At 29.8% G+C, this 10,262-nt stretch overlaps 1 pseudogene; it reads left to right on the top strand.

Moving 5' to 3' along the window:
• The window catches only part of LOC117167637, a 98,989-nt pseudogene that overhangs the window by 58,196 nt on the left and 30,531 nt on the right, over positions 1-10,262 (top strand).

Below are 10,262 nucleotides of genomic sequence, written 5' to 3'. Positions count from 1 at the left end.
AGGCCTCAAAAAAAAAAAAAAAAAGACTAAATTTTAATTAATTTTCTTAAAACTATTGACTGAAATGTTCCTTTTTTTTGACTAAAAATTGATCTGTTTGACTATTTAAACTATCATCAACTCAGGTAACACTGTATTTAAATCTACGTAATTATCCATCATATTTGTTCTTACTAAATTTACTAATTTTTAATATAATTATTTAGGTTTTAGAACCTTTGAAAAAGGTACGCATGTGTACTGAAACGTCAGGAAGTTTTGAAAGGAGTTTTTTCTATTAAATAAATATCTGAGTTTCGAAGAACATGTTTTTTTGACACATATTTATTTTTTCGATTTACGATTGGACCGTAAGACATAAATAATTTGAAATCTACGATTTGAAATCAATAAATATCAACGGTCGAAGAAAGGATTGATTTGTTTCATCAAATCATTTTACAGTAATCAAATGTTCGAAATTCAAAAAAAAATCGAAAATATTGAATTATTTCTAAACGGAACACCGATACGTGAAAACTGACAATATTTTAAGCTTTTTGAAGAGGGAATCGGACAAAAATTTTAAGGTTTTTGCTAAGGGCTTTTGTTTTTAACCTATATGAACTAACCCAATAAAACGATTTTTTATATATATAAAACAAATGAAAATCTTAAGTTATCTTGAAAACGGGAGATAAGCTAAAAGTGACAATATACACTTGGGTGGCTCAAAAAATCTTTCTTTTATAGGGTAACGATCCCCTCCATTTCATTGTAAATCCGAAAAAAGAAATGCCCGAATTTTTCATTTTTTTATTTTTTTATTTTACAGGTGCCGGTTTTGACTTACAGTTTTACATGTAAAAAGCATGGGGAAAAATCACTTTTTTGAGTTTTTGGAATAATTTTGTAGGGTTTGAAAAAATTCGACGGGAACGTTTAGGGTCTTGTGGAAAATTATCCAATGAAGAATTTCATGCATCAGACATATAGGTTTCATACCCCTAACATACCCACACGTGTACCTGAAAACTATCCTTAAAACAAGAAATGCCAATTATTCTTGAAATCGGCCTTTTGAGCACTGTATTCTAGTCTTTTTCACATAAAAATATTAATATTGGTCTAGTGGAATATTTATTATCATTGGTTAATTAATTTTTGATTATTTAAGCAAAAAGAATTTGTTTTAATAATTTTGTTCGAAAATTTTTTTCACCCTTAAAATTATTACTATTAGTCTAGTGGAATATTGAATAACATTGGTTAATTAATTTTTAATTGTTTAAGCAAATGGAATTTGTTTCAATTTTTTTTTAAATTAGTTCTTTCCCTAAAAATGATTACTATTGGTCTAGTGGAATATTTATTAACATTAGTTTATTAATTTTCAATTACTTAAACAAATGGAATTTGTTTAAATAATTTCGTTTCGAACATTTTAAAAATAAAAATTAATAATGAGGGTCTCGTGGAATATTTATAAATATTGGTTCATTTATTTTTAATTATATAAACAAATTCCATTACTTTTTGAACAAATTTCATTTGCTTAAACAATTGGAAATTAATGAACTAATGTTAATCGATTTCATGAAGAATTGACATTTTTGGTTTTAAGTGTAGTTTCCAGGTAGTCGTGGGGGTGTGCTAGGCGTTTCTTAGTGCAGACTGTAGAGTTTAACGTGTATACATTAATGTGTCAAGTTTGATTTGTAGGCCTTTTTATCAGGAAAATTAATGTTTTGACTTTGTATAACGTGTACAGTTAAATGTGCAGAGTTTAACGTGAAGAGCCCCCAAAATAAATTTAAACGGAAAAATTAAACTTTGACGCTACTGTGGCCGTGCGGTCGCATAGACCGCGTATGATCTTCAATTGATATTACTCACTAATTACACGCAGAACTAAAGCTAAAAACTATCTGCAGTTTCGCGGAAGGTTATGGGAAGAGGGGCCCACATATCTGAATCATGGTGCGGTATGTGGGACCGCACGGCCATACTCAATGGTTAAGTAATTGTCGTAAACATAAACAGATTTATTTTCATTTAGTTTCATTAGGTATGAAGAGAAAATCAATTTTTTTCAATGTTACAAATTGTTTATTATTTATAAAGATTAATTTATGTTCTTTTATTTCAAAGGCTTTGAAATTGAGCAAAACAGCCCTCGGAGAAACGGCTCCTGGGAAAATTGTCAATCTAGTAGCCAATGATGTCAACAGATTTGATCTCGTGTCGATCTTTATCCATCACATGTGGTCTGCACCTCTTTCGGCTTTAATCATTGCATATCTCCTCTATTCCGAAGCTGGATATGCTGGTCTTATTGGAATCGCAGCCGTCTTTGTGGTGGTTCCCATACAATGTAATTATACCATAATTACTTTTAACAAACTTAATTGCCTCTATTTATCAAAGAGTTGTCCAGTTACGTATTTCAATTTATTCGTTTAAAATTGCACAATAGGGTGGTCCAAAAATGCGTTATTATTAATTTTTTTTTAGGGAAAAATTATATTTAAAGGTTCCGCGTCCCCCATGAAGTTTAACACGGAGTTCCCATAAGAAAAAAGTACGTTTTTGTAAATATTATTTAAAATCGTCAATATTAGGAGAATCAAGTTAAAACTCATCATTTTTTCAGAATAAGCCATAAAATACGAATCGAAAATTAATTTTTAAATCTCACCACCATAATGTTTTTTAGGGTCCCAAAAAAACCCCATAAGTGAAAAATGAGTTTTTACGAGTTTTTGGCACTAATTATCAGTTTTTTATGCTTTTTTTTTAAATTATTTTTCATACATAAAATACTACTCTCTACTGATAATTAGATATTTACATAAATTGTTTAAATAATTTATTATTTGTTTTAAGCAATTTTATCTTAGAACAGAGCTAGAAAATCGCGATTTTCTCAGATTTTTTAAACTTATTTGGAACTTTTTAGTTATATTGAGATAATAATTAATTTAATTTAAAAAAATTGTTACAAAAAATTATTATTTTCTTAAAATATATTTTTTTTAATAATGGTAGAACGTTACTGTTTCTTCTGAAATTTTCAATTGTTGGTGCACTTTTCACTTAGAGTGAGGTATATACTTACTCAATTTCATGAAAAATAATTCTTTAAATAAATAATTATTGTTTATAACTATCTTCTCCTATATCAATTCTAGATTGATGGGGTTTTCTTCTGATATATTCTACTCTTCGTCCACTTTTCACTTAAATTTAGGTAAAACTTATTACATTTGATCAAATATGATTGTTTCAATAATTTATTATTGTTTATAACTATCTTTTCCTATATTAAGGCTAGATATTGCGGTTTTTCTGATTTTTTTTTACTTTTGGTGCACTTTTCACGAGTGATGTAATAATTAATTTAAGTCAACAAACATATTTGCTTAAAATTATTATTATTATTCTTAATAATATTTTCTTTGAATAAAAGTATATCTTTGATGGTTTTTTCTCTAGAAACTTCAACATTTTGTCCACTTTTCACTTAGAGTCAGGTAATAAGTAAACCATTTTTTTTAAATTAATTGTTTATTTCTTATTATTTATAACTATCTTTCCCTACATTAATCCCAGATATAGCGTGTTTTCCTTTAATTTTAACTTTTTGTTCATTCTTCACTTAGTAAAGTAATAATTCATTCAAGTTAATAAACATAATTGTTTTGATCAAGTTATTATTATTTTTAATTTTATTTTCTTTGATTAATGTCAGCATGTTACGGTTTTTTTCTGAAATGTTCAGCTTTTTGTCCACTTGGCACTGAAAGTGAGGTAAGGATTATTACATTTTATGAAAAATAAATGTCTAAATAAATTAATATCATTTATAACTTTCTTCCCCTGTATTAATGCTAGATAATATTGCGGTTTCTTCCGAAATTTTTAACTTTTCTTCCACTATTCACTTAATGAGGTAATAATTAGTGCAATTCAACAAACTAATTGTTTAAAAAATAATTTTGGTTTATGACTATCCTCTCTTAGAGTAGTGCTAAAAAATGTCGGGGTTTTCTGAAAATTTTAACTTTCCTTCGTCCATTTTTAAACTATTTTTTAAACCATCTCTTTATTTATTTTTTTAATATAGTCTCCTGAAATAAAAAGAATATTTAGTCCGATTAAATGTAAATTTTCCTTGAAGTAGTTCCTTTTTGTTTAAGTTAATATTATTATTTGTTTTCAACTAAAAAGTCAAATAAAATTTAAAAATTTCAGAAGGACCCGCAATTTTTTAGCTGTATTCCAAAAGATAATTGCTATAATCTATAATAATTTTTTAACAATTTATTTCAACATCTAATTATCAATAGAGAAAAAACATTGTTTATTAGAAACAATTTTCATTAAAAAAATTCCCAGAAAATCATAATTAGCTTCAAAACTAACGAAATCAAATTTTTCACTCATGGGTATCTAATTTTTAAGAGAATTTTTGGTTTTTAAACTCAAGTCACCTATATCGAATTTGCAACAAAATTTGGACCACGCTATTGCACAATTGAGTGCGCAAAATAATTTTTTCTAAACAATTAAATTAAATCTTACAATTTTAACTCAATTTTAAGATTTTTTGGACTCAATTTAAATAAATTTCAAAAAGATTTGTGAGCGCAAATTAATGAATGAAAGCGCTTTTTCAGAATTAAAAATACTTGAAGACATTTTATGTTTTTGGGGGGATGACATGAAAACAATGCCTAATTACGATTTGTGAAAATCCTAACTAATTGTTAATTTTATAAAATAATTTAATACAAAACTAATTAAAATATTAATAAAAAATGTCCTCCCCCGCAACTTTATAGAAATTCGAAAAATAAAATATTTCCTATTTTAAATAAACAGACAAATATTGCTTAATATGAAAAATTTCTTTTTTTCAAATGAAAAATTACGAATTGAAGGGATTAATAATAGAATATTTTAGACTAAAATAAAATTTGAATAGGATTTTAAAATGAATAAAAGCGTTCAATTATAATTCTATAGGTAATATTTGTTCCATTTTCAAGTTAATAGTAATAAAGTTTCTTTAATAAATCATCAATTTTTATCAACTTATGGTGAGCAATTTTTGCTAAGAAATTTAAATTATATTCCACAGGAAATAAAATTTAGTTTACGAATGCATTAGCTGAGAAAAATTTGTTTACTACATTGTAAATGGAAACAGAAATAGTGAATAGCCATGGAACTACTAAAAAAAAGGTTTTAAAATGTGCTATTAACCGTTGATTGCGCAAAAAACCAAGTTTAAATGTTGAAAAATAGCAAAATAATGCATTTGTTAATTAGGTTTATGATCGCTTACATAGAAAAAACTTTATTTATTCCATCAAAAATGCCTGATATATGGATATTTGTGTATAAAAATTCCTTTTAAAATAACAAATTATTTATTAACTATTATTAAATCAACTAAAAAACTCTTTTTGTCCATAAATTGTTAAAATGTAGTGCGAATCAAGTGACTAATCGCCGCCAATCCCCATGAAACCATTTTCATTCACTTATTTGTTGATAAAAAATTCAATAAATTTTTTAACATTTGCATTGCTATTGGAAATTTTTTTTGGATAGTCACTTTCAGTTTTCTAAGTATTTTCGTTTGAATAAAAGCATTTTTGTTAAACCGGTAAACTTCAAAAGTCAACCATTTTGTTTTCATGTTTTTTATGAAATAAACAAAAATTTAAAATTCGGCCATGACAGCTCGATGCGAAATTTTTTTAATTGTTTTCTTTGTTTCATTGAAAAATTTCATCAGAAAGAAAAGTTAAAATCTAATAATATATTGATAAAATACAATTTATTTCTACTAGGTTTTTTATTGGTCAAACGTTTATTTTTAGTAATAAATGCAAAATATCGATTCAAAGTTGATCTCTAATTTAATTAAGTTTTAAAACTTAAATCGTTCTGGTTTGGCTAAATATTATTGAAATGAGTTCATATTTAGAGGACTTATTCAAAATACCATCGAGATCGCTAGAAATTAATAGAAAGGTTTTAATTCGCTTATTGTTTTTAATCTTTAATTTCAAAATAAGGTAAGTCGATAATTGTGTTTTCTTGGTTTCGCCGGTAAAAAGTATCTAGGTAACTTCGAGTTTCAAACAAGTTCTAGTAAGAGATTTGTTCAAAAATGGTGAATGAAGTTTTTGGTAAAATCGCATATCGATTCGTCAGAAATTGGCTGAAATATTCATATTTGGAAAAAGAACTGGACGTCTGCCCGCGCTGTTAGCGAATGCGTCGCGAGGACTGTTCCTGTCAGGCAGCCTTCTCCTGCCAGGCAGCTTTCTCCTACCAGGCAGCCTTCTCGGACATCAGTTTTCGCGGGCAGACGTCGAGTTCTTTTTCCAAATATGAATATTTCAGTTAATTTCTAACGAATCGATATGAGATTTTTCAAAAAAACTTTATTCAACATTTTTGAAGAAATCACTCACTGGAAGTTGTTTGAAACTCGAAATTGCCTAGATACTTTTTACCGGCAAAACCAAGAAAACACAATTATCGACTAACCTCATTTTGAAATTAAATGCTATTAAACAATAAGCGATTTTTAACTTTTACATGAATTCTCAGGCATCGCTATAGTATTTTGTATAAGTCTTATAAATATGAACTCATTTCAATAATATTTAGCCGAGTTAAGACGATTTAAGTTTTAAAACTGAATTAAATCAGAGAAACTTTTATTCGATATTTCGCTTTTATTATTCCAAATGAACGTTGGAAAAAAAATGGATAGGAAAAAGTTTTTTTTCTTGTTCTCTACAATTCTACATTTCCAAAAAAAAATTATTTTTGATTTTGAAAATTTTCTTTTTTTGAGACGCTCGGACAATCCTTTACGCAAGTTCGAGCGTCAGGCTGATTCTTGCACCCGGCGGCTCAATTGTCTTCTGAAAAACCATTTTTCTAGGGACGTTTTTTTGCCCCACTGTGCGACGGTTAAATGGGCATCGCCCGTCGCTAGTAAGTTCCGGCAACAGCGCCTGGCGATACCTCAACTGCGTGAGGGGCATTTCGGTAGTCAGCTGCTCTACACTTTATAATTTTAAATTCCTAATACAAAATTTCATTTTCAGCATATACAGGAAAACTGTCGTCAATTTTCAGACTACAGACAGCCATTAAAACCGATGAGAGGGTGAGATTAATGGACGAGATAATCTCAGGAGTTCAGGTGATAAAAATGTACGCCTGGGAAAAACCTTTCTGCGCTTTAGTGGAATCGGCTCGAAGATTGGAATTGAAAATAGTGACGAAAAGCTCCTACATTCGTGGAATTTACATGACATTCAACATTTTCACTACAAGAATGGCTCTATTTTCCACCTTGGTCGCGATGCTTTTGTACAAAGAGCAATTAACGGCGGACAAGGTCTTTGTATTCTCGTCTTACTTTTCCGTTCTTGCACATACCATGTCTGGTATGTTTGTTAGAGGTTTTGCCGAAATTGCAGAATGCATGGTGGCTGTTAGAAGACTTCAGTATTTTTTAATGTACGAGGAGTTTCAGGAAATTAATCCCCTTTTGAATTCTCAAACCAGCAATCGCATGCCAAATGGTTCAATAAACACAAATATTACGAGAAAGTCGAAAAAACTTGATCTTCCTTACATTGATGATGACATTGATCATCTAGATTCCAGTCAGAAAAGAAAAATGAGTGGGTTGGTGATCCTTGCTAGTGATTTGCTTAAAAATACTGCAAATTGCGCTGAAGGTAAAAAAATTTTTTATATCAGCAATTCTTGACCCCCCCCCCCATCCCCAAAGTAAATCATCATTGTCTAAAATGTTTCACATTTCTTGTAGTCTTGATGTTTAAACTATTTGTCATTAATCTATCTTTTTTTCTTTTTCTCGTTTTTCAAATGCCAACCGACTTTATATGACCGAACGACAAAATCCAATTATTTTTTTTTTATACGCGTTGTTGACCGCGTAGAAGTATTGTCCAGCCGAGAAAATCTATCAATAAAAAAAAAGTATCTGGAATGTAAAATAAAATATACATTCGTATTCAGTTTGACGCGGCATACAAATTTTTCTTATGAAACTTTTTGATTCGATAATTATTACTTAAGATAAACAGTAAAAACTTAGGAAATTTTCCGATCAAAAATCGATGTTTTGTAAAACAACTCGCGATTATGCGGCCGTTTGTTGATAAAAATGCTTTAAATTTATGTGGTCTCTTCTCAATATATAAGCGATGACTTTAAACAACGCACTTTGTTTAAAAAGCTAATATTTGTTTGTTTGTTTGATAACAAATTGATTCCGAACGAAAACCACGTTACGCCAACTTCGACCAGTGGGACGGTGATCGAAAAAATGTCAGTTGAAGTAACTTATTGCGAGAAAGTTGTTCACTAGACTTTGAAAAAGTTTTTCTGAAAATTTGAAGAAAGTCGGTCGAAAATTGTGGAAATGGCACCGAGTTGAAGTCAACACACGCCAGCAGCGGCAAAGAGCAACAAAATGATCCAGCGGCAGCGTGTTTTGACTTCAACTCGCTGCCATTTCTGCAAATTAGATGTATAGGGCGGGTTCTGGTTCACGATTCCTACCTTACCGGCATCGAGAAGCTTCGACCTGTAGTGGTTCGTGTCCGTGCTAAATTTTCTGGAAAAAAGGGTTCGTGTCCGTGCTAAGCTTTGAGATCTTTCTCGAAGGATCCTGATGACGTCACGATTGCGCAATAGTCTGTAGCCAAATTTATGTAAACAGGTTCAAGGTTATCACGTGCATGTGTCAAGGTTAAATGATAAAAACAAGGATGATTTATTGCTTCCTTCGAGATAAGATGTTTGTTAAATGTTTGTGAAGTGCATAATTTCAATTGAAAATTCATTTCATTGGTTGAAAATGTACTGGTTGAAAGTTAAGCGACCTTGTTAAATATTTATTTTTGTTGATTGAAAATTTTTTATTTTAATTCTAAATTAATTTTTTTAATAGAAAAAGAAATTTTGCTTTGAAAATGTATTTTTTTAGTTGAAAATTCAACTATTTTAGTAGAAAATTCATCTACTTTAGTTAAAAACTCAACTACCAGAGTAAAAGTGGAATTACCTCGTTAAAGAAGCAATAAGTTCAGCTGAAAAATTAGAAATTTAAAGCTTTTCAATTTGAATTATATACAGTATCCACGCAGTAATTTTATTCAAAAGACTTTACCCCTTTATTTTCGTTTAAGGGCATGTGATACTTTGAAAATTGTCGATTTTACCAGTTTTAGGTTCCCCGGTTTTTTTTCTAGGATAATAATTAATTTGTTTTGAAAATTTGGGAAATGATAGCGAAGATGCTAACGGACGTCCCCACACAGTTTTTTGTGGGTTAATTAAAAAAAGTTTTAATTTAGCAAAATGTGATTAATTTGCATAGCGCTTAGGAAATAGTATCGATTTTTTCAGTGTCAGATTCCCCCGGCTTTTTCCCTAGGATAAGAAATATTTTGCCTTCAAAATCTGGAAAATGATGGCGAACATGCTAACGGACGCCCCCACACACATTTTTTTGTGTTTTTTTATCAAAAAATTTTTGATATTGCTAACAACGTGCGTGTATATTTCGAGGTTATGTGTGTTACAATTCACCCGAGCGTTGCTTCCAAACTGCACAATATTTTTGGCCGAAAACTTTGCACTTAAAAATAAACATAGTAATTAATCTCCCGGAACTAACCTTGTTTGCAAGCAATCAAAAAAGTTTATTTCTTAAATAATTTGCAGATTTTTGGAAAGGCAGAAATGAAAAATGACGTAACCTCAAAATAATGCATATACATAAAATTTTTATTTAGCACAATAAATTTTTTTGTTATCATATCCCTCGAAAAAGAATCCGTGGACGTCCGTTATGATATTTTATAGCATCTCCGAATTCAGTTTTTAAAAATTTTCATTTTCTTGGAAAAAAGCCAGGGAAACTGTTAGTATCCCATGTTATTTCCCCTGTTCCTAGAGCTCTGTAAATCATATATCCTATTTTAGGATTAGAAGACGTGATGGATGATCCTCCAGAAACTTGGGCAATTAAAATGGAGAACGTGGTGGCAAAATGGGAACCTGGACAGTCAGAAAATACACTAAATAATTTAAATTTAGAAATAGAAGCTGGAAAACTCTACATGATAATCGGAATGGTCGGAGCTGGCAAGAGTTCTTTTCTTTCGGCTATTCTGAAGGAAATCACACTCACGGAAGGAACGATTAAAGTC

This window comes from Belonocnema kinseyi, chromosome 2, assembly GCF_010883055.1.
Source record: "Belonocnema kinseyi isolate 2016_QV_RU_SX_M_011 chromosome 2, B_treatae_v1, whole genome shotgun sequence".
Taxonomy (NCBI): Eukaryota; Metazoa; Arthropoda; class Insecta; order Hymenoptera; family Cynipidae; genus Belonocnema; species Belonocnema kinseyi.
The sequence above is the reverse complement of the archived record's forward strand: the minus strand, read 5'-3'. Positions and strand labels throughout refer to the sequence as shown.